General features: G+C 41.9%; 1 protein-coding gene across 1 annotated transcript in view; it reads right to left on the reverse strand.

Annotated features, from left to right (window-relative positions):
• Nucleotides 1–4,400, reverse strand: part of SCML4 (Scm polycomb group protein like 4) — a 113,246-nt gene extending 108,846 nt beyond the window's left edge. Inside the window, exon 1 of the mRNA XM_073335165.1 lies at nucleotides 4,249–4,400. The gene's annotated coding sequence lies outside the window, so the exon portion shown is untranslated. The remainder of the gene's footprint in view (nucleotides 1–4,248) is intronic.
• Nucleotides 4,401–27,714: the final 23,314 nt, after the last annotated feature.

The raw sequence follows: 27,714 nt of genomic DNA on the forward strand, positions 1-27,714 counted from the left end.
TCAGCACAGCTGAGGCTCTGGCCTCTGATGTTTAGACAATCTCTAATATAAAGAATATCAGGCTTCTTTCAGAGTTTCCTTCAGCTCCTGTTGGGTTCCAGCCTTACAAACTGCAGTCAAGACCACCTAATTGCAATTAAGAAGTTTTCAGAAGGGATTGCCTAGTTACCTGGAATTCTTATGCCTGCCATATATTTTCCAGTTACTAATTAATATTCATTATGATCCAGATATGCATTTGGTAAAGTGCTAATGGCTCCTTTTTGCCAGCTATCTTTTGACGGAGAGCTACACAGACAGACATATGCATAAAGGAGCAGGAAGGGTTTTCAGAAGAAAAGTGTACCTCAGTAGAGATAGGGCTTTGGGGTGCTCTGGTGCATCACAAAGAGGTTGGGGTCGGGAAAGGGATGGCTGAATAGGAAACTTTTTCCTTCCCACCAGCAAAAAGAACAACAAGTGAAAACATGTGGAGAGCAAAAGGCTTGGACTGTAGTTCAGAGTATCCTGTGTGATGAAAATCAGTGGGAGTGCGGAAAGGTGGACTCAGAACAAGAGCAAGCCATCCAGTACAAGAAGAATTATCCATCCTTCCATGTAACATAACTACCCATCCAGTGTTTGTTCTGTCCAATTTTACACTATTTCCTTCAGGTAGCATGCAATCTTAGTCAACAACCTCTAGTTTTCATGATGTTTTAAGGCAATTAACCCCCCACAACATTAGGCATTTAAATGATTAGTTAGGAAAATTTAACCACACCCTCACCTCTTCTGCCAAATCCTTCACCCTTGTCAGTCGAAAAACTTGGTGCAAAGAGGCTAGTTTAGACTGTATTTAAATATATATATGTCAATAACAAATTAATTAGCATCTTTAACACACATCAACTGTAATTCTCTTGCACGTGTGCATAGAACAATGTGTAATCTCCCTGACACAGTCGTGAATGAGCTTTTAAGAACATAGCAAAAAGGAAAGATAATTTTGTTTCCCTTCTTCAGGAAGCCAATTCTTCATATGGCAACACCTTAAAACAAATAATATATTCCAGAAATACGTTTTCATTCAAAGTGAGATTGGCATGTCTCCCATTGTACAAATAGACACTATTAATTATTGTTCCTTCACTGTCCAGTGAAACCCATGGTAGCAGTCACCTGCTAAATATGGTAACTAGTTCTAATGGCCAGCAAGATGATTTCCAGCCATCTGAGAGTTCCTTCACATTGGGATTAGTACTAACCCTTTCCTTCACCCACTATACAGCTGGGGCGGGGCGGAAGAGGACCCTAGGGGAAAAATTCTATTTCTTCTTACTAACACCTCCCTTTTACAATGTTACACTCTGAAGATATGATACTGCTGAAAATACCAGTATGGACAGCACTTAATCTAATGGAAACCAGTGGAAAGACCTTCACTGACTTCAGTGGGCTTTGGATCAGGCCCACCGAGCCTAAGGATTTTGCTTCTTCAAATTTTGCCTTGTAACCCGGTTCTTCCAAACTTTCTCGTTCTCACCAAACAGTTTCCTGACACACCTCGCCAGCCCCCTGCCTGACCTGGCCTGTGTCTGTAGGGCTTGTTTTTATTTGCCTCGTTTATCTCCGTTGCCAGTAGTTTGGGGCAGAGAATGTGTCTCCCTCTCTGATTTGTACATGCCATGTACATGTTTTGTATGTATAGAGAACAACAAAATAACTCTGTTAGTTAGCTGGAGTGGCGTAAGGGCCTTCCTTAACAGGGAAGAATTCCTGCTTAGCCCTTACTGGGCGGACATTGGCCTTCTGTGCAAGGACAAGCACAAATAATAGAAATAATCACTTAAAGTAATCGGGCATTTCTCTCTCTTTCTACTGTTGGAGTCTTGAGCCCTCTGCCTTCCGCGGCCCCATGCTACATTGAGACTTAGAAGATGTCTACACTGCAGTTAGACACCTGCGGCTGGCCCGTGCCAGCTGGCTCAGGCTCGCGGGGCTCAGGCTAAGGGGCTGTTTAATTGAGGTGCAGACGTTCAGGCTCAAACTGGAGCCCAGGCTCTAGGATCCTGTGAGGGGGAGTTGTCCCAGAGCTTGGGCTCCAGCCCAACCCAGAACAGCTACACTGCAATGAAACAGCCCTGCGAGCCCGCGTCAGCTGGCCCAGACCAGCGGTAGGTGTCTAACCGCAGTGTAGGCGTACCTTAGACATATGAACAATAGCACTGAGCCCAAAGGCCAGCCTGTGAGAGTGCTGTTTCAGGGGAGGTCCTTAAAGATACCATTGAGCCCAAAGAGATGGCAGGGGTAAGGAAAGGTTTGCAGGTTCAGGTTTCCAAAAAGACCCAGATGCACGGAGGATCGGAATGAGATCGGGGCATCCTGCTTTTCTTCACTGCCTTGAGACTGTGATATTATTGCCTGTGACAGACCAACACACTGTGACAGCTGGAAGTCTTGTCACTAGTCTACTCTTGCCCTCTCATCGGTCCTCCTGCTGCCTCCCAGTTGAAACGCGCAGCGAAGGGACAGGGGCACGGAGTCAGGGTGTGAGCCCAGAGGAGAACAAAGCTGTACTGCAGCAGCAAAGGCTCCACTACGGAACATGAAGTTAAAAAATAAATCTTGCCATTGATTAAAGAATGAGTCGCGAGCCGTTGTGCTTTGAAGACGCTTCGTTTCATTTTGTTGTGAATATGCTCTTTTGAGAGCTAAGCTGCAGTCTCTTGCGAGGGTAGCCCCCGACCGCTGCCCCGTACACAGCTGTCAGTATGCCTGATGGACAGTGCAGGCTCTCAGTGTCCCAGAGCTGCGAACCAAGGAACCGCCTCTTCACGCTGAGTTGCAGGGTGGCTTCAGTAAGCAGGGCTTTCAGATGCCGTGTACACAAGTTGTTCGTGGCACACTCCACTCAACACCCCACTTTCTAACTTCACCTCAGACGGACTAGAATCAGTCAGGGAGGGGGGTGGTTAATAGTACGTTACATTATGTTATAGAAAGAAAAAAATACATGGCAAAATTAAATTGAATATTCTTAAAGTTCTAGGGATGACACATCTGAAATATACCGTAACTCTATAACCCTGCATTGTCCATTTTTAGTAGAAACAAGTACATTTTGTGGCAAGCACAGAGCTCAGGGGATGCCTGAGAAAGATATTGCTCTGCAGTGTCTTCTTTATAGGCAATTTGGTCCCTCATTCATTCATACGTTATCAGCTGCTGTTGGATTTCAGGATGTGGCCAAACTTAAAAAATCAACGATTTATACTAATTCTTTTCTGCATAGTGTCCACCATTGTATTAAGAGTGCTCTGGTTACACCATTTCAAATAGGTCTATGAAAAAAATAGCAAATCTATCCAGCAGCCCCCTTTGGACAAGACTGCATCACCACAGACTTTAACAATGGGTTTGTCTCAAGAGTTTTTGATCGAGCCCAGGAAGTGAGGGGTTTTGTTATTGTTCCCCAGAAGCGTAAGTTAAACAGCACCCAGCAGTGGAATTCTTTCTGGCACAAAGTGTGGCTTGCATTGACTAAATAACTGTGTTTCTGTCTTTTATTGTACAGGAAAAATCAATATGAGATCTTAGTTTCAAAAAGTCACCTGTGGCTAGATAGGACTGGAAGCTCCTGAGTCTAAACAAGATCTCTAAAACTGGGCATTCAGAACTAAAAGGCAGATCCTCAGCTGGTGTAAACGGAGACAGGTTTTTTGAAGTCAATGGAGCTATGACAATTTACACAAACTGTTGACTGGCTCTAAATGTTTAATCTGAACTGAAAAGTGTCTGCACAGCATTTCTGAAGAAGCTGTACGTATTATCAGAACACAAAGGTAAGTTTTAGGGTACAGTCCTGTGGACACAAACAATTCTGCATCTTCCAGATATTGCTACCTAACCCCTTTTTAAATCTATTTTTCATTACTCTCTGTGTTATGCACCTTAAAGACCCATGGTCTATACTTGGTCAAAATGTCTCCAAAGTATTCTTAAAATAAAATACAGAATTAAAATTAAAGTGTCCCCCCCCCCCCCCAAACAGACGAGTTAGCACATGTTCCTTCTGCAGCTTTCTACACTGGCTTTGGATTCCTGGAACTTGCCTCATCCATACTGAAAATCCCAACGCTATTTCGTTCTAACAAATTAGCAGGTTTCGATAAACCCCAAGCAAAGCAAATGGCATTCATAGCCTCTTTCATTTGAGCTCTGGAGAGAGAAACAACTTCCAGCTATGTCAATTGTTAAATTACTCACTGAGCCGGTGGGACTGCACCCTCTGTAAAAGATTCGCTCTTTGTAGACTGGACGGTGTGATGGCGTGTGAAGTTAAGGGACACACTTGAAGGGCTAACAGGAGTTGCACACACCCACCACCCAGGTGATGTGTGTCTACTTAATCAAGAAATTATTTGTGCCTGTTGTACCAATTCACGTTCAAGCCTATCTTTAAAACATCTGAAAAGACAAATCAACTAAACTAAAGTGCCCTCCTCTGCGTCCTTTGTAAGTTAGATGCCTCTTGTCCTTAAAGGTAAAACCAGCACAAAAAAACACTGCCTCCGGCAATTGTCAGTTAAGGATCCTAAGGATTAAATCCAATTTAATACATGATTTGGGGGAATTAAAAAGATCATTTTTTAGATTGACTGCCCGAGGATCTACATTAAAAAACAAAATCCATGCTGTAAATACTGCTGCCCGCTATTCACGTTTCAAGGTAAGGAGCTTTTAAAAATGGAAGAGACATGCACCTGGCAAGGAAAAGAAAGAAAACCACTTTGATTTACATTTGAAAAAAGCATGAAGACACTCTATGTATTCAAAGAAACAGTTTAAATAGAGAAGCAGTTACGCTCATGGACTAGCAGAGACGCAGACACAGACAAAACCTGCTGAATACACTGATACCCTGCACCTTTCTTTATTAAACTGTTCCTGAAAACACAATATTAGTACATGACTAAGTTAAGGTGTGGTTCAGTGTACATAGTAATTGTACAGCACGGTCACTGTATGCATATATCACATACATACAGTGTGCAATTTAGGATTGCTAAAGTTATCATACAGCAGTGCATACAACAGAATGACAGCTGCTTAAAACAGGGCTCAACAACAAAAACAAGGCACAGAAGAAGCATGCATTCCCCTTACCTATTGCTTATGTTAAAACACTGATCAGTGTCTTACAGAGACCAGGTATTTCGACCTAACGGGCATATGACTTTCAGCACATGCACACAGACTATTGCAAAAGCCATCTTCTCCCTGTCTGTTAGCACACTGTAAGTCTCCAGCAGCTCAGCTCTCCAGCTGCAAACAGCTCATTAGACTAATGCATTCAGCACAGGCAGAAAACTCGATTTACCATAGCTACAGCAATGAATTTCCATTACGATGACAGCTTCAACCACATCATGTCCGGAAAACCAGCCAACCACTGCCTTTTAAAGAACACACACATTTTACACGCAGAAAAGGAGGCCTGTGTGTTGTTTCCTTTCGCTTAGCAGCTAAACTAAGAAAAAAAAATTGCCATTTAATTAATTTATTTATTTAAAATCCATACAAATTGAAAGGCAATGGCACTTTCACTTTTTTAAGAGTAATGTCTCTGGCAATAACATTAATGATATTATGATGATCAGAACGGGTGTTTGCAACATTTCTGTTTTAACTACCCCTCCTCTGTTGCCATAGAAACCAGACTGTATCATCATCTCTTTGTCCCGATCATGCGGCAATGTGGCCCAATATTGAGCTTACACGATTCCACAAACCTGAAGGATGAGTTGTTTGACTTTTGGTAATTAAAATAGAGATCAATGATTTGTTGCTGCAGATATTTCAGTTAATGATGCTACGTGCATTGGAATAGCTTTATACACACACACACACTCAGATCTAGAGTGTGGAGTATAGCTGTACAGTACTATAGAGATGCACAGAAAACTGTATTCACAGTACATGAAAATATTGGGTTATGATCAGCATAACATTGTACTTTGTCAGGATAAAGAAGTTGATTTTCCTGGCTTTGGGACTGTAAACACTTTCAAGAAGAAACTGCGTCCTCATTTATTTTGCACGGCGCTGAGCACAGTGATGCTAAAAAAGCAACCCTATAATAAATACAATAAATAATTATCATAATCCCATCACGCTCCATTGCCTTGTCTGTTCTAGATAACGTTATACTAGGAAAGGGGCTGTTTAAAAGTGTTGCAAAGCTCCCTACTGTCCACTTCACATACTTGCATACATTGCTACTAAGTATTTATTACAAGCCAAAATGTACTGCTTACCAGTATTCGGGCTATTCACATGAATGCTTTTGTGGATACCTGTGATGGGCTTGATTGTGGTCTCACTTATACTGGTTTCACCCTGGGGTAACTTCACTGATTTTGGTGAAGTCACTTCTGATTTACAACTGCGTACACTGAGATCAGAACTGAACCCAGTATATTTACGAAGCAGCAGATGGAAAGAGAAAAAGAAACAAGAAAAATTCCACTTATACGAGTAAAAGCAGGAGGCCTAAGTCTTGACGCTTGATGTTCAGGCATGACATGTTAGCGAAACAGGGCTCTTTTTAAAAAGAGTTGGCTAGAACGGCATTCATCTGACATACAGCTATTAATCAACGATCTGCAGGTAAGATGAGACATTTCAACGCACACCACTAATTCCCTTCATAAAGAACGTGTGTGATATTAGTATTAGTGTGATTACAATGGTGTTTTTTCCTTATTTGTTAAAAAATATAGTTCCAGAAACCTTAATATCTCAAAAAAAAATAAAGTGGGGGGTGAGGGTGCGGGGAAGAGCTTGTGGATTGACAAATGTTAAGCCCAACCGACGCAATGCCGCATTTCTTGGCCATGTTGCTGATGTCAACAGGAGTTCCGCATGTAAGGAAAATCATCAGACAAATCTGACCGACCTTTCTCCTCCCGTATATTTGTTTATGAAACCCATGTGATTGGCATGTGTGTGTGTATATGTGTTTAACAAGAGTAAAGGCAAGCTCCTCTCAGCAAAGGGCTTATGGCGACTGCGGATCAGGTCCTAAATTTACTTTTTTCTCTTTGCTATTTGAAAAAGAACAAAAGCAAAAGCAGTACCACCAGGCCAGCACACATGAGGAACCCTACAGTCAAAAAACAAACAAACAAAACAAGGGAAAACTGATAACCTATGCAGATTTCAATTTCAAGTTTCCAATAGCTTTAACAATAACAATTATTAGTGATCAAAAAATATCTTGATAGGGTCTTTTTAAAGACCCTTCCTTCTCTTCTAATCTGTTAAAATTTTGGAGCATGATTCTCAGGCATCCCTCTCTTTTTACATTTTCCTCAGCAAATATGTTGTTGTGGTTTATCATGTCCAGTTATGTCAATCCTGTCATATGAGGTTACCAATGCCATCTAACATGAGCGGGTGACATAGCAGCTCAGAACCAAGACATCAGCCTGGACTGTTTGTTTGTTTTTAATTGCTATTTTCCAACACTAAAAAAGTTTGTTCATTTTTTTAATTTAGGGCCAAATGTTGCAGTCTTTAAATAGAGAAAAATTGTCATTGATTTCAGAGAAAGGTTTGCTTGATGAAGGATCCCAGAATTTGCTCAGCTAACGTCTTCAGGGTCCAGTGAGAGGCTGTGGCCCTAGGAATTTAAAACATATGGGTATTAGGAAAGGCAACATAATTTATAAACAAAAAGGAGGGTAAGATATTGTGGGAAAATGGCCAAAGCGTTAAAAATAGATGAACTCACTTGCAGGGCCAGATTTTGATCATCACAGAACTGAAATGGGGGCCTGATTCAGGTGTGGGGTTCTGGGTTGGTCCATTATTAAGATATTGACTATTTGTAGAGTTCAGACTTGAATTTCAACCTAATCCACCCTCAAAGATGAGGGGGTTTGTACCCAGCATTCTGGTTTCAAGCGAAATCTAATTTACAACCGAACTTTTGTGAGTAGTAGGTAAACAAACCTCCCTACAGAGAGAATGCATTTAAAAAAAAAAAAAGCAGGTTTGTTTAAGAATCTGGCACATCATTAATTTTCATTACTTAAGTAGTTACATTTCTATTCTGCACAAATGTGTTGGGGCTGAATGCACGCACTAGGAGCTGCATGAATGCAGCGAATGTCCGTGCAACACTGTACAAAAGAGCGTGTTCTAGGACATTCCATAGGATTTTCCATAAGGGAAGGAAGGATACTGTAGTTTTGCAATCCTGTCTTTTATGGTCAGCTTCTATTCACAGTGGAAAGAGGCCTGTTCTGTCCATTAAATAACTGTGTGTTCTTTGCTCATTTTGTTTTACCACTTCACCTCTCGTTACATTGCCTCCCGTTCTGTGCTGTGTGGCTAGTATGTTTTCAAAGAGGTTGCCATACAGCCATTTAAAGTGTCAGGTTCAGCTTGCTCTCATGTGTTTATGTGAACACACATTTGGTTACATGTTTGCATATACACAGACCTGTGCATGCATGGCTCACGCACATATGCCTCATGAGGCTTTCATTATATAACTACAGTGGAGAACAGCTTCAGCATGGGGGTGGGGAGAGAAAGCACACATGGAATGACTCAAGAGCTTGTTAGTCCGTTAGACCACTCACCTGGGAGGATCCAATCCTCCCATGCCAAAGCATTTTTTATTTAGGCACAGTGGAACTGCTTCACCAGGAGAGACTGAGGGACCCCCATGGGGGAAGATCCCATAGCCCACTGGTTAGGACACTCACTAGACAAGTGGTGGATCTCTGTTCAAATCCCTTCTCTCCTTCAGGTGGAGAGAGGACTTGAATCGGATGTCTCCCACATCCCAAGTGCATACCATAACCACTGGGCTTAAAGTAATGAGGGAGGTGTCCCCCCCACTGCCCCGGCACATCTTCCAGACATAGGCACCTAACACCAAGAGAGGGTTTGCAGTTGAGAATCCCAAATAGAGGAGGGGCATCTCCCTCCAGCCTGGATTTAGGTGCCATCTCGGAGAGGGGTGGGGTTCAGCACACACCCTTTGGTTTGGCATCTCCCATCGGCTAACTTAGGTGACGAGCCACCTTGTGCGCTGGCTTCTGTGACTCCCATTCTGAGGCGCATGGAACCTTGGCACCTAACTTGGGCTTTGAGAACCCCAGGGATTTTCTAGGTGCCTAGAAGTGAGGCGTGGTGACACCACGTGGCACCAAGCCTATGTCGCTGTGTGAACCTCACCCTATGAGCCTGATCCACAGCCCACTCGACTCGGCAGGAGGCTTTCTATTGACTCCAGTGAGCTTTGGATCACACCCTGTATTGGCAAAGGGCTTTATTACCTAAAATGTAAACCTTCTCCATCTCAGGGCAATTCAGCTTTTAAAAATCCAGCTTCTTCCCAAGTGGATTAGCACAAGGGTTGGTGAGCCAACTAAACCCAAGCCTGGCACATATGGTCACTCTGTGCAGTAAATATACCAGATGCATTGATCCTTCTCTCACCGCCCTCCTCCCCCTGGCATTCCATTTATCACAGTCCCTCTGTATTTGCTTTGCACCAATTATTTTGTATTGATTTTTTTTCTGCCTCCCCGCTGCTGCTCTCCTTCACAATCTCTTCCAAGCAGAAATGAACCCAAGAACTTGTGAACTGAACTTTCAAAGCAAATGATGGGGAAATGGAGGCAGAGGACGGCTAAGTGAATTGCCCCAGGATGCAGCGGGGGTTAGTACTACAGCCAGGATTAGACTTCAAGAGTTCTTGGATCACAGGCTAGATTCCAGACCACACCTGCCTCCAAGCGACAGCCAAACCACTGGCCTAGGAAGAGGCATAAACCATCTGACTAGATGGATTGGGATGGTTTTCTTTATCTCCCTTCAAAGCATTTGGGTATTTTTTCCATGCACTAGAATCAAACCTTACAAACCCTTGCGTTGCCGCATCTTAAATTTCCACCACCACTAATAATCCTCTTCTTCCCACCTCCCACCCGCACCAAGCCAATTATTTTTTACCAGTAACATTAAACAGGATTATCACTATGTTTGCCACCTACCTGTATTTGTCTGCAGAACCACAGAAGCCTGCTGCACCTTGCTGAATTGGACCTTACATGCACACTACTTGCACATATGTACTATATACACACAACATGCATAGGACTTTGATTAGATGAAGTTCTTTACTTGTATCTATTCCAGGCAACAAAATGAATGAACTCCTGCAGATTGTCATTTTATTTCAGATATTACACTGTGATTTAAATAATTCTTTAAACAATTACATTCAATTATCTTAAGATTTCAATGGAATTATAAAGCATCTGCGATAAGTCAAAAGGAAATTAATATCCCAAAGCAGCCTACGTCCTGTGTCCTATTTGATCTTAAGATATGGCCAGCAAGTTGGAAATTTTAGTGTTACAGGGTTGGGGTATTTGTTCAATTGTCTTTTTGAATAGAACAATGTTGGACTCCAATTCCTACATTAGCTCAGTAAGTAGCCAGTGGATGCAGCATTGATAACAGGACTTAAGAGAGGCCATAAGTCCACTCTGTTCTGCTGATCTGATTTTCTCCGAGTCTTTTATTATGAGACTTTTCAGTTTAACTAGGTTTGTATTCGTAAATCTATTCAGATACTGAAATGGTCATGTGACGCCTATGTTGATATAGATATAATTGGTTAGGCTGGGGAGAGATCTGGCCTACGAGAATGAATTTAAACAATTACCTTAATTACAACAGCAATATCATCTTTCAGGAAAGCAATTTCCCTAGGGAGAGCATCTTTGGCTAAGTCATAGAGGTTTGTGAGCCTTTAACAGCAGTGGCTAGGAGGGAACCCAGCTCCAGACATCACGGAGAGCCATAAACCCCCAAACTCGTACTTTGTACATATATAGCGGTTGAATCAAAGATTTCAAAGCATGTTACAGACTATAGTTAATTAAGGCTTCCAACATGCAGGCCCAAATTCAGTCAGTCCCTCTTCAGCAAATCACTTACACTCATATGTAACTTGAGGCCCATTCTTAAAACTGATTGACATCAATGGGACTTACGGATGTGCTTCAGTGGTTTGCTGAATAGGGATGGACTTAAGCCCATGTTTAAATGTAAGCACATGCATAAATGTTTTGCTGAATTGCGTCCCCAGGAAAGGAGGTAGGTAATTTTACAGGTGGGCAAACTAAGGGTACAAGATTTACCTAACCTGTCACAGTAAGTCAGTGGCAGTGCCAGGAACAGAACCCAGCAGTCTTAACTCCCAGTTGCCCAACCTCCATCTCATCAGATCAAACTCCTTTTTCTTCCTGAATCCTAAGTGATCTGATGAAGCTGGAGCCCCTTTACCTTCCCTGAGAAGCTCATCTGTAGATCTCAAAGCACTTGATGCCAGGTAGATAATTTTCATTATATCGATTTTACAGCAAAAGAAATTTGGACATAGAGATGTTGCCAAAGGTCATACAGTGAGTCTGACCTGGTCTCTGCTTGGATTTATTATTAGAAAGCATTCGCTAACACACACCTTTGAAAAGTCTAGTGTAGACAAGTCACGTGGCTGTTAACACATGCCAAACTGGTTGAGTTAAAACTTAAAGGGGACCCTTAACTTGATCACTGTAGCATGTGTTAATACATACACTCCCTTGTCTACGCTAGAGTTAGATAGTGCAGGCTAAGGAATGTGTTTGAACACACATCCTAACAAACCACTTTAAATCCTTGTCTAGACCAGGCTCGCAGTGCCTGAGAGTCAGGAAAGCTTCCTGGTCAGGACAGCACTTCAGCACATACTTAACAACTGAAATTGATGATAGTTCAGCACATACTTACGTATTGGCCTGAATAGGGAGGAACTTCAGCACATGCCTGCACAATGCTGTCTCCTTATGGCAAGGTAGGATGGGGAGAGGGGTATCAACCAGAGCCCCTGCAAAAACCAGGCTGAGATACTGGCCTCATGTTGGCCTGATGTGGTAACAAAGTTTCTAGGAGAGGCATTATGGTATCTAAAAGTTCCTAGTGGCAAAAGGAAACTGAGCTCTGCTCTTTCCCTTCCTTCCCTCCCCCCAGCCCCACCCCAGAAATAGCTGGATGTCTAATCCATGACCAAACCAACAAACTATTTACGTTAAATATAAATATACAAGTTCTTCGTTGTGCCTCATTCACTGCCCAGTATTATAGACTTCGGGTATTTTGACATTTTTACCCTGACCTGGGAGCTTAAGACCCATTTTCAAACATGATTTAGGCACTTGGGAACCTAAGTCTTGCTAAAAGTTAATTTTTACCCCAGTGAAAACAGTTTTTAAAAAGAAAAGCAATGGAAATAGATACTGCAGAAATAGATCAGCTTGGAAGTTGCTCTGCTATTAGGCTTCAGTATTTGGAAACCTTCACTATAATATTCTCAATATGACTGAACAAGATTATGCTGGCTCCCAAATTAGCATTCCTGGAAATTGTCCCAGGAGGATGGATACACAACAATAAATTATTGCATATTCCATTAGCTTGCGTTTGGCGTAGATTCAGCAGACATTGGGAAGAGAGTATTGCTCCAGAAATTATAGAACGAATGGCAATTACTGCATTTCATTCCATGTAAAGATCAAGGAACAGGCAGAATTATTTTTTGCATGACTTTCTGTTGCTAACTACATTACAACCGCATGAGAAGGATAAGGTATTGAAAGGCTGAATCAGAAACTCTCCACTGAGCGCTCATCAGAATAATTATTTGTGAGGCAACATGCTGAAAAATGAGCTCTCTCGTTGTAAGAATGACAATATATACAGACTGAGGTTTTGATACATCCAGGTTTTATCACATATTGTGAACACTTTCAGTAATGGCTACCACCACATTCCTTTAGCCAGAACTCCTTCTAGGCTTGTTGAGTAGGTCAGTTCAATTGAATACCGCAGTGGAACTGATATGGCCTGCAGTCCAGGATTTGGGGCCATACGGAACAAATCAGGGATTATTCAAGATTTTTACAGAAGTGATTATATACCACTGGCAATTCTATAGATCATTCAAAACCGAGCTCAGTACACATACAAACGTCCAAAACTTTGAGGGTTCCTTCTCAGAGCAGAGACATCAATGGTGTTTAAAAAAAGAAGCTTGGGAACTGGAAAAAGCTTTCTGGGTAATAGCTTGCAAATGAGCAAATTAACCCTGTACATTTTCAAAGCAGTGTGTAGGTACAGCGTGTTTGTAAAGTGTGTACTGTGACCCTTCTAGTGGCTAGAGGAAAACAGCCCACTACTGCTGCCAGTAAGAAGAGTTATTGCATTAACTCAAGCAGTAGAGGTCTGTGTGTTTTGGTGCTAAATAACATTCCTACATTTAAACCTTGCTGACTGCCTGTGGTAGAATCATGACATTATGAGAATGGCATCAAGTCAATTTCCACTGAAGTGTTTTCTTTGCCTCTTGACTTCCCAAATTTAAGATAACCTGAACATTATCTACACAGTAATATATATGGTACTATATGTATTGGCAGTAATTTATATGGGGTAGCGCCCAAAATCTCCTAGAAGCTATATGAATATATAGGTGAAGATAGTCCCTTCCTTGAAGAGTTTAGAATCTAAAAAGGAAAAATACAGACAAGAGTGTAAGGAAAAAGATTCACCATCTGAGCAATGGTTCCCAAATGGCTGGTGTTCAATGCATCCAGGCATTTCTAGTACACATGCCCCAAGGTACCTAGGCACTAAAGAAATTAAAGATAAAGCTAACATAAAGGCAAAAAGGGCACAATAAAGCACAGAAGTAATATCAAATGCAGAATGGAATGACTGAATGACCAGAGCAACATTTTCTAAGGTTGGGCTGAAAGACACCCCTCCTCCCCCACAGGCCCTCCCATCATTCTTTGCCTGGAAAGAAGAAGAGCTTTCCCTTCAAGCCTGGGACCATTCACCTCAGTTCAGGTCTTTCTCTTTCCAGCATTCTTGTTGCTTCCAGTGTAGGTAGGGAAGGAGAAAGGCAAAAGCATGATGCCTTTTATTTTATATCCTCTATTATATCCTTCTATTTTATATCTTCACTCCATGTGCCTGGAAAACACTAGCCCAGACACGTCCTAAGGGGCTTTGCTGAGTCACAGTTAAGCAATTCCCAGTATGTGATTCTTGCACAGCCCTCTTACAGCATTGTAAATTCTTTGATTACAACTCCCCTGCTGATTACTGATAATTTAAAACAGTCCTGGGAATGGGTCTCCTTCTTTGTCACTGAGAGTCTCCACGGCCAGTTCTCCAAACTTACATATTTCAGTAACAACCATACAGCAAAATCTTATAACTTCATACACACTAACGATATACATATTTTGATAGAACAATGGGTTTCAGCAGATCATGACCTTTCACACGATATCTTACATGGCATGCTTTGTATGAAATATATCAATTATATGACGGGTGAATATGGGGGTTCCAGGGTGCTGCTTTGAAGTGCCACACTTACATCCACCTAACTTTGGAGTGTAGACCAGCCCTCAGGGGTTTTAAACTCAGAATGCGTGGTTAAAAACCATCATGGTGTTTTAGCTATGTACTACTCAAAGGCACTGATCCTGCAAACACTTAAGCAGTAGCACTAGGTACATAAAGCTAAGCACTTGCCTATGTGTTTGCAGTATGGTGCCCTAAGACTTTAGGCCCTCGAATCCTAGATCATCAAAGCACTTGAGCACATGCTGAAGTGTTTTGTTGAACTAAAGCCAAAAAGTGCTTTAGGCACAGTTCTTTCAGTATCCTAGATATTGACATTTTAACTACCAAGCAAAACATTATGTTCTTCTATTTGAAATAAACTTATGTAAAGCACAGACAAAACAAAAACTGGCAGCAAGCATTTTGTTTTTGTTGTAACTTATATGCTCCTTGCAGGTGACAAGCTGAAAACCACCTTTTTTCCCCCCTTTCTTTCTGTGGGTATTTTGTTTTCCTGTTCCCTCTCAATTGTGGGTTATCACTTATTTTGAAAGACCTGGAGCAGTTTCTGTATATTGTCGGTCAGGAGGGACCATTTAATAAACGATGGCCCTGATTCAGGAAAGCATCCCTATTTAGGAAGGGCACTTCAATAGTGTCTTAACTATAAGCATGTGCTTAAAGTGCTCTCCTGAATTGAGGGCTAAATTTTTGAGGCTTAGAGATTTGTCCACCAACCCTATTTTGAAAAGCAACATAGGATGTTTCAATCTACTAATGTTCAGTACTCAGACAACACAGTGCTTTGCATTTTCAAAGTGTTATACAAAACCACTGATTAATTCTTACAACACACTTCTAAGGAACATGTTTATTCCTGTTTTACAGATAGGAAAACTGAGCCACAGGAGTTAAATGATTTGCCTAAGGTGACAACAAGTCAGATGGGAATAGAATGCAGGAGATCAGACTCCTAGTCACTTTGGATATGTTTGCATTGAACGCTAAGCCTGGTCTGTGGAACCAGGGTTTGGGGGCTCAGTGTTTCCAATCCCATGCTTGAGAGTCCACACTGCATTGTAAACCTGGGCTTACAATTCCCGGACCTGGGTGTCTCAGCGAGGCTAACATTTCCGTACTGCACTACACAGACCTTCTGATTCAGGTCTGTGGATTGACATGCATCCATACTGCAAAATGACAGGGGTTGGACCTTCCAGGGTACTGTCTGACTTGGGTCAGATTGAATCATCTATCTGCCGCCCCGACCGGGAAAACCAAGAAGTCTGCTGCTTGCCAGGAGCTAGGATTCGCGATGTGACAGAGAGACTGCCGAGACTCATCAAGCCCTCGGATCGCTACCCCTTCCTGTTTCTCCAGGTGGGCACCAATGATACTGCCAAGAATGACCCTGAGCAGATCACTGCGGACTACGTGGCTCTGGGAAGAAGGATAAAGGAGTTTGAGGCACAAGTAGTGTTCTCGTCCATCCTCCCTGTGGAAGGAAAAAAGGCCTGGGTAGAGACTGTCGAATCGTGGAAGTCAACAAATGGCTATGCAGGTGGTGTCGGAGAGAAGGCTTTGGATTCTTTGACCATAGGACGGTCTTCCAAGAAGGAGGAGTGCTAGGCAGAGACGGGCTCCACCTAACGAAGAGAGGGAAGAGCATCTTCGCAAGCAGGCTGGCTAACCTAGTGAGGAGGGCTTTAAACTAGGTTCACTGGGGGAAGGAGACCAAAGCCCTGAGGTAAGTGGGGATGTGGGATACCAGGAGGAAGCACAAGCAGGAAAGCGCGAAAGGGGAGGGCTCCTGCCTCATGCTAAGAAAGCAGGACAAACAGCAAGTTATCTCAGGTGCCTATACACAAATGCAAGAAGACTGGGAAACAAGTAGGGAGAACTGGAAGTCCTGGCACAGTCAAGGAATTATGATGTGATTGGAATAACAGAGACTTGGTGGGATAACTCACATGACTGGAGTACTGTCATGGATGGATATAAACTGTTCCGGGAGGACAGACATGACAGAAAAGGTGGGGGAGTTGCATTGTATGTAAGAGAACAGTATGACTGCTCAGAGCTCCGGTATGAAACTGCGGAAAAACCTCGAGTGTATCTGGATTAAGTTTAGAAGTGTGAGCAACAAGGGTGATGTCGTGGTGGGAGTCTGCTATGGACCACTGGATCGGGGGATGAGGCTTTCTTCTGGCAACTAATGGAAGTTACTAGATCGCAAGCCCTGGTTCTCATGGGAGACTTCAATCATCCTGATATCTGCTGGGAGAGCAATACAGCAGTACACAGACAATCCATGAAGTTTTTGGAAAATGTAGGGGACAATTTCCTGGTGCAAGTACTGGAGGAACCAACTACAGGCAGAGCTCTTCTTGACCTGCTGCTCACAAACCGGGAAGAATTAGTAGGGGAAGCAAAAGTGGATGGGAACCTGGGAGGCAGTGACCATGAGATGGCCGAGTTCAGGATCCTGACACAGGGAAGAAAGGAGAGCAGCAGAATACAGACCCTGAAATTCAGAAAAGCAGATTATGACAACCTCTGGGAACTGATGGGCAGGATCCCTTGGGAGAATAACATGAGGGGGAAAGGAGTCCAGGAGAGCTGGCTGTATTTTAAAGAATCGTTATTGAGGTTACAGAGACAAACCATCCCAATGTGTAGAAAGAATAGTAAATATGGCAGGCGACCAGCTTGGCTTAACAGTGAAATCCTTGCTGATCTTGAACACAAAAAAGAAGCGGAAGATTGGACAAACGACCGGGGAAGAGTATAAAAATATTGCTCATGCATGCAGGAGTGAAATCAGGAAGGCCAAATCACACCTGGAGTTGCAGCTAGCAAGAGATGTTAAAAGTAACAAGAAGGGTTTCTTCAGGTATGTTAGCAACAAGAAGAAAGCCAAGGAAAGTGTGGGCCCCTTACTGAATGAGGGAAGCAACCTAATGACAGAGGATGTGGAAAAAGCTAATGTACTCAATGCTTTTTTTGCCTCTGTCTTCACGAACAAGGTCAGCTTCCACACTGCTGCACTGGGCAGCACAGCATGGGGAGGAGGAGACCAGCCCTCTGTGAAGAAAGAAGTGATTCAGGACTATTTAAAAAAGCTGGACGAGCACAAGTCCATGGGGCTGGATGCGCTGCATCCAAGAGTGCTAAAGGAGTTGGCAGATGTGATTGCAGAGCCATTGGCTATTATCTTTGAAAACTCATGGCGATCAGGGGAGGTCCCGGACGACTGGAAAAAGGCTAAGGTAGTCCCCATCTTTAAAAAAAGGAAGGAGGAGGATCCGGAGAACTACAGGCCAGTCAGCCTCACCTCAGTCCCTGGAAAAATCATGAAGCAGGTCCTCAAGGAATCAATTCTGAAACACTTAGAGGAGAGGAAAGTGATCAGGAACAGTCAGCATGGATTCACCAAGGGCAAGTCATGCCTGACTAATCTAAGTCATCTGAGTTTGATATTTTTTTTAATTAAAAAGGAAAATAAATAATCAAAAGTTTTAATATAATCCTCTCTGACCTTTTTGGCGAGACATCTGAAGCTCATACACCCAGCTTCAGGGAAGTCATTTCAAATACCTATTCAAAGTTAATTGCCAGTAATAGCCGCAGCTTGTGAGAGTCTGGGATATCATCTCAAAATGTCTTCTTTCAAGATATGTCTTGCAAGGCATTTTGGGATGTGTAATTCCATGCTTTTGCAAGCTGCAGGAACAAGGATCCACACCAGAAAGCCTTGAGGTTGCATCCGATGAAGTGAGCTGTAGCTCACGAAAGCTCATGCTCAGATAAATTGGTTAGTCTCTAAGGTGCCACAAGTCCTCCTTTTCTTTTTCCTTGAGCTTCAGTAATTCATGCTAGGGTATGGGTAGCAGAGATGCCATAGTGGGAGAGAAGGAATCAGGGGACTCAAAGCCCCATGCTCAGAGCCCAACTCCAGGTCATTGAAAAGCAGCGTCTGTCTGTGTATGCATATGGCACCTCACAATCTTTAATGTATTCATCCTTATAGCACTCCTCTGAGGTAGGGAACTAACCTAATATCCCTGTCATACAGGCAAGAAACTGATGCAAAGGGAGACTAAGTGACTTGCCCAAGGACACACAGAGAGAGTATGTAATGGAGTAGGGAATTGAAGCTGGGTCTCCTCAGTCCCAGGAGATTGCCCTAACTCCTGGACCATCTTTCAGAATAGCAAAGCCTGAAACGTTGCTCTGAGAACACACCTCACAGACAAAGCACAGCCCAAACAAGACAGTTCATTAGCAGGAGGGTTCAAAAGCTTGAGTACCTTGTGCTGAGCTTAGCTGTGTTAGTGCAGCACTGAGAGAAGGACCAAATGGCCTTTGGACAAATATTGGTTTTGGATATTTGGCATTAATACTGTTGCCCCTTCTTCTGACACCGGTGTTCCATTTCTTGGCTCCCTGTCAAGGGGTAGTAGATGTCCAGGGATTTGTAAATCAGCTTCCCAGTGGAGGAGAAATAACAAAGTCTGGGTAATTTCTACATGCAACTTGCTTTATTTGCACTACTCCTGGAACACAAACAGTCAAACAGCATGCAGACAAACTGATCTTCCAGAAATCCCATCCACCAATGCCTGGTTTCCATGAAGCTACTCTGTCCCAAGAATTGCCTCCAAACAGAGAATACACCAGAGAGCAAACTGCTATCTACCACCACTTTTCTCCAGCGACCACTGCATAACAAAACAGAATCATAGAATCATAGAATCATAGAATATCAGGGTTGGAAGGGACCCCAGAAGGTCATCTAGTCCAACCCCCTGCTCAAAGCAGGACCAATTCCCAGTTAAATCATCCCAGCCAGGGCTTTGTCAAGCCTGACCTTAAAAACCTCTAAGGAAGGAGATTCTACCACCTCCCTAGGTAACGCATTCCAGTGTTTCACCACCCTCTTAGTGAAAAAGTTTTTCCTAATATCCAATCTAAACCTCCCCCACTGCAACTTGAGACCATTACTCCTCGTTCTGTCATCTGCTACCATTGAGAACAGTCTAGAGCCATCCTCTTTGGAACCCCCTTTCACGTAGTTGAAAGCAGCTATCAAATCCCCCCTCATTCTTCTCTTCTGCAGGCTAAACAATCCCAGCTCCCTCAGCCTCTCCTCATAACTCATGTGTTCCAGTCCCCTAATCATTTTTGTTGCCCTTCGCTGGACTCTCTCCAATTTATCCACATCCTTCTTGAAGTGTGGGGCCCAAAACTGGACACAGTACTCCAGATGAGGCCTCACCAATGTCGAATAGAGGGGAACGATCACGTCCCTCGATCTGCTCGCTATGCCCCTACTTATACATCCCAAAATACCATTGGCCTTCTTGGCAACAAGGGCACACTGCTGACTCATATCCAGCTTCTCGTCCACTGTCACCCCTAGGTCCTTTTCTGCAGAACTGCTGCCTAGCCATTCGGTCCCTAGTCTGTAGCTGTGCATTGGGTTCTTCCGTCCTAAGTGCAGGACCCTGCACTTATCCTTATTGAACCTCATCAGATTCCTTTTGGCCCAGATTCCTTTGTCCTTTTGGAAGACAGAGCATGTCTTCCAAAAACTGAACATTTGCTCACACACTAAAACAAACAAAATCCTTGAACTACTGTGTGCAATAGCACCATCTGCTAAATCCTGCAATAAGAATATTATATATAGTCATTTGGAGCATGCCCAGCTAACACTAACAAGCAATACCCAAGCAGAGAAAACTATTGAAACAAAACTATGTGAAGATGTACAAGTCCTGTGGGATTTGATTTTTCCCAGTTGTTACTGCAGCAGTAAAATATTATATATACAAATGGGTTTTCATATCATTTCCCTGCTGTATTTCCCTCAATAAAAAAAAAAGGAAAGCCGGTTGCTATCCAAACTCACTATAATTATCTCCCTCTCTCTGGACAGGGGATTTTTGAATAATAGTCACGACCTAAGAGATCAATTAAAATGGCACTTTCACTCAGATTTATGGATTTTTAAGACCAGAAGTCTTAAAGTCAATTGTATGGTTGGAATGAACATACTATACTGGTGTGGTCTCCTACGCGAACCCTCCTGAACATTTATAGACAGATATTCAGAAGCACTGAGCTCTCAACAGTCCCAGTGAAATCAGTAAGAGTTGCTGGGGCTCAGATCCTCACAGGTTCAGATGCTTTGTGAAAATTACATCAGATCACACCCTAGCTTTTTTCTATTCCTCACAAAGGGTGAAAGTCTGGGTCCACTGAAGTCAGTGAGAGTTGTGTCATTCACTTCAGGGGGAGTTAGGATTTCACCCCCAAGTCTTTTAGCACCAATGTTCAGTTTCCGGGACTGTCCCACGGAAACCAGCATGATGCAGAACATCTCTTAATATTTTGTTTCATTTTCCATTAGTAAATCTCTGCCCATCTATGGGAGACGCTCCTTGCAGTATGAGAAACATTACCAGCAAAATTCTTGCTGTCCAATGTGGAATCACAATTGAGTGCACATCTGCAGGATATATTAAAATCAATGTCTAGTAGAGCTGGTCTAAGACTCGTTTAAATAAACCATAGCAGCTTGGTCAAACCTGGATGAATCCACTTTGTGCTGAAATCTAAGAGCTGCTTCTAACTGTGTAGCACAAGCCGCTGAATGCTGCTTAAACGAGAGACCAGATGTGTTTGTGAACATTAGATTTTAGACAGACTAAAAATTGCTACATGTAATTTACAAAATCTGAGTTCTCTCAGTCACAATCTCACTAATTTCAAAAAGCGGTGAAACAGAATACTATTTAGAACCTGGGCCAAACAACATTAGCTTTTTTCAGGTACAATCATAGGAAATTTTTGTAGTCAACAGACAAAGACAAAAATTGTCTGTGAGGTAATACTTTTTATTGGACCAACTCTGGTTGGCGAAAGAGACACGTGGAGCTCTGCAGAGCTTTTCTTCAGGTCTGAGGAGCTCAAAAGCTTGTCTCTTTCACCAACGGAAGTTGGCCCAATAAAAAAATATTCCCTCATCGCTCTTGCCTCTCTCATGCCCTGGGATCACCACAGTTATAACAGCACTGCAAACAAAAATTGTCTGGCCATCCTCTATTTAAGAAAATATTTTAGTAGCATTATTTGTATTTAAACCAATATATCAATGTTTGCATCTGTTGTCTGGCTGTACCATTAGCTGGACAGTGAAATAAATCCAGTTACAATGTTTGAAACACAACTGCAGCAGCCAAAGTGTGTACAACCAAATCTGACTTGGCTGCGGGAGAGGATCTACTTCCGGAGTCATAGTTTCTATTTCTAGTTGATAGTATAAAGAGAGGATACATTAACTGGTCTGTACCAGAGTGACACATGCGTGCAAAAACTTTAATATTTATAACAGTGTTTGACCTTTTATTTGGATCAGGAGCTTTAGGAAGATCAACCAAGGCAACTCTCCTTTTAAAGCTTCTTGGGTTAGGAGTATCAAGAAAAAGACCATTAATAACTCTCTGTAGCGTAAAGAGGGCTGGAACTCATACACACAGCAAAGTGAAAACCCAGACAAACATGGATTTTGAGAATGACACTTTTTCAACATCTAATGAAAAATTGATTGGACAAGTGGTCTTTATTTTTCATATATGTCTAGAAGCAAAACCAGTCATGATCCATAATCTTCTTTGCTTAATATCAGACTATTACCCTTTCAGTATATTGCTAGCTTTGGCATTTTGTTTTTCTGCAGTGCACTCAAAATGGTTTTTCCCCCATATACAGCACAATCGTTAAATTGGGTTTTCAATATTTTGCCCATGAGTGGCTAATGTTAGGTGTCTAATATGGAGGTCAGCACCTAAATAAGCTGCCTGATTTGCAGAAGTCACTGAGTACCCAACCTCTTGACTTTAGTGGGTGCTGCTCAGCGCACAGCAACTTTTGAAAATCAGGTCACTTATTTAGAGGGATTTAGGCACCTAACTACAGGCTCTGGTTTTTAAACCTTGGCCCTAGTTTTTCATTATTTAAAAATCTTAAATAAAATATTAATGCTAAAGGTTATTGCACGCTTTTCATGGCTATTCTAAGGAAAGCAGCAATAAGTTAGAATTTATAGAACACTTTCCCAAGGCACTTTCCAAAAGTTTATAATCATTGCAATGGTCCTTGGATGTATTATTTCATTTTACAGATTAACCACTGACTCAGCTCGCCAAAGACTTGTATATGGACACAGGAGTCATCAGTGTCAGAACTGGAACTAAAGTGGGAGCACAAAACCACAAATATTGACTGAAAGAAAAGGAGTACGTTGCATCCGATGAAGTGAGCTATAGCTCACGAAAGCTTATGCTCAAATAAATGTGTTAGTCTCTAAAGTGCCACAAGTACTCCTGCTCTTTTTGCGACTACAGACTAACACAGCTGCTACTCTGAAACCTGTCAAATATAGACTGAGTATTCCTGAGCCCGTATAGTGCCTGAAACCACTATAAAATCATATTTTAAAGTTGCTTAGATTCCAACTAGACAGTGTTCCCTTCAAAAGAATAAAGATTAGTAAAGGGAGATGCAGCAAAGCCCCCTAATTCACCCTTCAAATAGCTTGTGAGGTTATCTTCACATCTGGGATAAAAACAGGGCTTTAAATCCCACAGGCTTGAAAACAAAGGACTTCAAAGTTGCATCCAATTAAGAATACAACAAACTACCCATGTTCTTCACCCAGGTATAACTCTGCAACGGCTTGTCAAATTCTCTTATAAAACAAGACTCTCAAACTTTGCAAACTCCAGAAGTGAACTATGCTTGGTAACAAAGAGGAAATTTTTCTTTTGTTATAATATCTGAGTTAGTTGACTAACACCCAAAAATGAATTTTAAATTTCATATTATAGTTAGCTTAATTTTGTTATAGCTCTGGGAGTGATTTCTTACCAAGCGATTTTAGGGTTTTCCCTAAATATAGACATGTATCAATGTCCCTCTGCTGTTACGATATTTCCATCATTTGTAAATTGTCATGAAGTGCACCCTAAAGAGCTTTGCCCATGTCTATGAATTATCTTAATACTGCCTGGCCTATAACCTTAAACCCACTGAAACCTGTATTACAAAGGCTGGTGTTACACTCAGGCTGGAAGCTATTGCAATATTTAATTCTTAGCACTTACCTAACACTTCAAAGTGCAGTACAAAGATCAATTGCCATCATTCCTGCAAGTCTCCCAGTCCTATGCTCGACCAGATGACCAGGCTTCTCTCTTAAAAGGTGCTAGGGTTTGAATAATATGGTTCTAATTTTTTTACAATTAGCGTTTAACAGTAAGTGCCCAAGTTGCTTATGCTGCTGAGTGATCTCCGGATAGAGCTTTAGGGTGTAGGCTTTAACCTATAAGCAGTGGCTAGGCAGACACTTCCACTTATTAAGATGCCAATCAGGATTGTTTTATTGTTTAATTTGTCCTTCCCAGCTCATTTGCTTTTATCCACCTGTTGTCTCATCAAGTGTCTTGATTGTAAATTCTTTGGTGTCAGACCAGTGTTTTTAGAGGGGGAATAGAGAGAGCGTGTACTTACGCACGCAGGGCCTAGCACAATAGGGTCCTGATCCCCACTTAGGAGCCTCTAGGTGCTACTGTAATAGAAATAGTGCTGTTCTAAGAGACCAGGCACATGCGGGGTCACCTCTTTCCTCATGCCAAGTTACTCCAGTTAAGGCCGGGGAGACTTGAGCTTGACCCCTACCTGTCATAGAAAAGAAGGGGCAGCAGCAAAAGCATTCTCTGGGAGGGGATCTGGATTTAGTTCCCTACCTGATTCTGAAATAGCCAGAGCTCTAACACCCAGGACCCACTGTAAATCCCACCTGTATGGTAGGAGTTCTGCGGAGGGCAGAGGGAAAGGGATTTTAAGTGGAATCAAATGGGTATATGCTGCTGGTGTATTTATCATCTGTTGGCTGCCATGTTAATGCTCCTTAATGTATTAGGAAGCTAGGTGATATTTTCAGATTTTAAATGTAGTTATTGGCAGGGAATCCAGAGCCTGTGTACATATGCACGTACAGGGGGCAGCTTCCTAGCATTTTAGTGAACCCAATCTGGACACTATTGAGCCTGCTAAAGAAAAAAAAAGTAGAGATTGAATATGTCTAATAAATCAACTTCTGTAGGGAGCTATAAAAACATACAACTAAGAGAAAACCTTATGTAAGAAAGTTAACTGCAAAAAGTAAACCTTCATAACTTGGGGGGCAGCAGGAATATATATATAGTAGCCACATGGAGTTTCAAGAGAAAGTAATTGGGTAAAAAAAGATCCCTCAACTTAAATAGTAGGCAGGAACCTGCTCATAGGCAGAGTCCATCACTTCATTCTAGGAAACCGTGAGCAGAGCAATGCAAAACTCTGGGGATTTCATCTCTAGGGCTTTGTTTGAATTTGTGTGCACACACGTGCATCTGAGTTGCAAATCAACCCAAAATGACAAAGCAAAACAAAAAGCAGAAAGTGGCAAATTTCAGATTTTCATTTTGAAACACGTTGCATGTCTCGAGTGATCAATAGCTTGCTCTAAAATCTGTCATGTCATGCCACCACCCTGCCATGGACAGTGCATATTTTTCATCCTTTTTAACCTAATCTCATCTAACTTGATTTACGTACAGTAATGACTGGAGCTTTGGATGTAAATAAATTGGTTGCTCAACTTGAATATAAATGATTGTACTGCACATGCATAAATTAGTACATCCCAATGGCACAGTCGAGATATATGAGCAAAAGACTGAATGCACAGGAGAAAAATAAATGCCAAAGTGAACAACATACTGCCCACACGTGCACATTGATAGCCAGGGGGCAATTTAGGGGGAAGTTTGTGAAGTCAATGGAACTACTGATAAGAAATGACTCTCTCTCTATATATACACACACGCACACACAAATGGAAGGTATAGGAGGGTATTTGCTCTGCTCTACATATTTTAAATTGAGAGTCCTTGTGATGTTCCAATGAGTGCAGGTAGCCAGCAGCATGGTTTGCACAACCCTCTCCTCTCCCCACGCTTTATGATCAGCCCCTTCAAACTTCCAGGTGGTTTGGGAAGAACCTATTATAGTGCCAGGTCTATTGCTCCTTTATAATTAAAGAGATTTCTCCTCCAAGCATTCAAGGGCTCATAACATACATAAAACGGAGCGATAGTGATCTCAGAATGTACAGGAATGGAAATCTCCAACCATTTAAGTTTGTGGATACTGTTAACAGCTCTGGAAACTTTAGCTATCAATAGTGTATCTATCTTAAACTGGCTCTTATGTACTATAGTCACACACACATACCATTGGAGCCTGTATTCATAAATACTTCTCACTGACTGATCATCCACATTACACAAAGTCCATAGGCCAAATTCAGTCAGTATATGGTGGTGTTGATTTCACCTGACACGCACGTGCTTGTACCAGTGGTGAATTTGGTCAAAGGGCTTTTCTAAGAACAGTTGAATCTATAAACGAGCCATAAGGCTCAAGAACACCAAAGCCATTACATTTTGTAAAATGCTCATTCTACAGCCATTCCTAGTGCAAAATGATATGCAGGTTCAGATCCTGCTCCATGTGGGCACTTACTTGTGTCTGTCCAGAGTGCCCCGTCTTTTACAGAACGCTATATTGGTGTATGAGTATGCCTGCCTGGGTTCGATAGAAGAATCCGGATCAAGTGTTTGAAAGAAACAAAAGTGAAAATTCTCAGAGTCACAGACATTGTAAGACTCAACCAAAAACTCCCTTTAGTTGAATGTAAGGACCTGATCCCGCAGCCATTCTGCATGCAGGACTCCCCAGGATCACTCCCCAAAATGTGGGTGGGAATGTACGCCAACATTCAGTGGTGTCTCTGGTTCTCCCAGGAAGTCAGCTCCCTTGCTTTCAGAGAAAGCAAAAAGATTCATTATTTTAAATGAAATTAAAGATGAAAGTATTGCCCATAAGGTTCTGTGGAACACCCTTTGTTCCATTACATTTACATGGCAAGTGTAAAAGCTTATTTTTCCATTTCATTTTTAGTAAAGGCAAAAAGGCCACACTAAGTAAAACTGTTAAAATGATCATTTATTTCACGCATTGTTTAAAAAAGAACATTCTACCTCACTTCAGTGGGCATAACTTTCTGACAAAAAGCAGGGTTCTATACCAGCTTTGAGACCAATCATGTCAATTACATTTTATATTAATTTCATTATTGCAAAGTCAAATATACATAATTTAATTAAAATTAACTTATTTAAGCTTTTAACTGAATGCCAGAGTTCCAGTTACTTCAGCAGCAGATTATTTCAAACTATTTAAGTGAAGTCTCTGTGTGTTTAAGGTAGTGGCTTCTAAGGGGTTTACACAAGAGAGTGGAGGAAGGCAAGTACAAGCCATGTATATCAATATATATTGTACAGTATTTGTAATTAATCTACATTCAAGTTCAATGTTAACATAAGTATGCAAACATTGTACCTATCTTGCGTAATAACTCTTTCCTACTTACCCTCCATATTTATTAAGTCCCCAACTCAGCAAAAGCAATTAAGTTCGTGCTTAAATTCTTTATTGAATAGGGATTAATTTAAGCAAGTGCTTAAAAGTTAAGCAAATGCTTAGGTGCTTTGCTCAGGAACGGCTCAAGGCACCAGCAAAGCAAGCACATGCTTGGGGTGGCACAATTCCAGGGGTGGCATTTCGGCCATTCTTTTAAATTACCAGTATTTAATGCATTGATGTATTAAATGCTAGAAAATAAATGTAAAGTAATGCACTTGTTCAAAGACCATAGCGAGTCAGTGGGAAAGGTAGGAAGAAACAAAACTCAGGAGTCCTGCCTTTCGACTCCTGCTCTAAAACTGCCTCCCTTCTCAGCAGAAATGTATAATTAGCTTCTAGGTGAGAGATACCTAAATATTTTTTTAAATGCTAAATCTCTGGTTACTAAGTTTCAAATGGGTTAAACAATGCATCTGATGAAGTGAGCTGTAGCTCACGAAAGATTATGCTCAAATAAATTTGTTAGTCTTTAAGGTGCCACAAGTCCTCCTTTTCTTTTTGCAAATACAGACTAGCACGGCTGCTACTCTGAAACCTGAATAATATTTACATGTACCGGGACACAGAATGGCCACCAGGAAACTGTGAAAATGGTAAGGTCTGCAGTTTTTAGAGCTATGGGAACACACACAATTAATTGCTTATATCACC

The sequence above is a fragment of the Lepidochelys kempii genome, chromosome 3 (assembly GCF_965140265.1).
Source record: "Lepidochelys kempii isolate rLepKem1 chromosome 3, rLepKem1.hap2, whole genome shotgun sequence".
In the NCBI taxonomy this organism is placed as follows: domain Eukaryota; kingdom Metazoa; phylum Chordata; order Testudines; family Cheloniidae; genus Lepidochelys; species Lepidochelys kempii.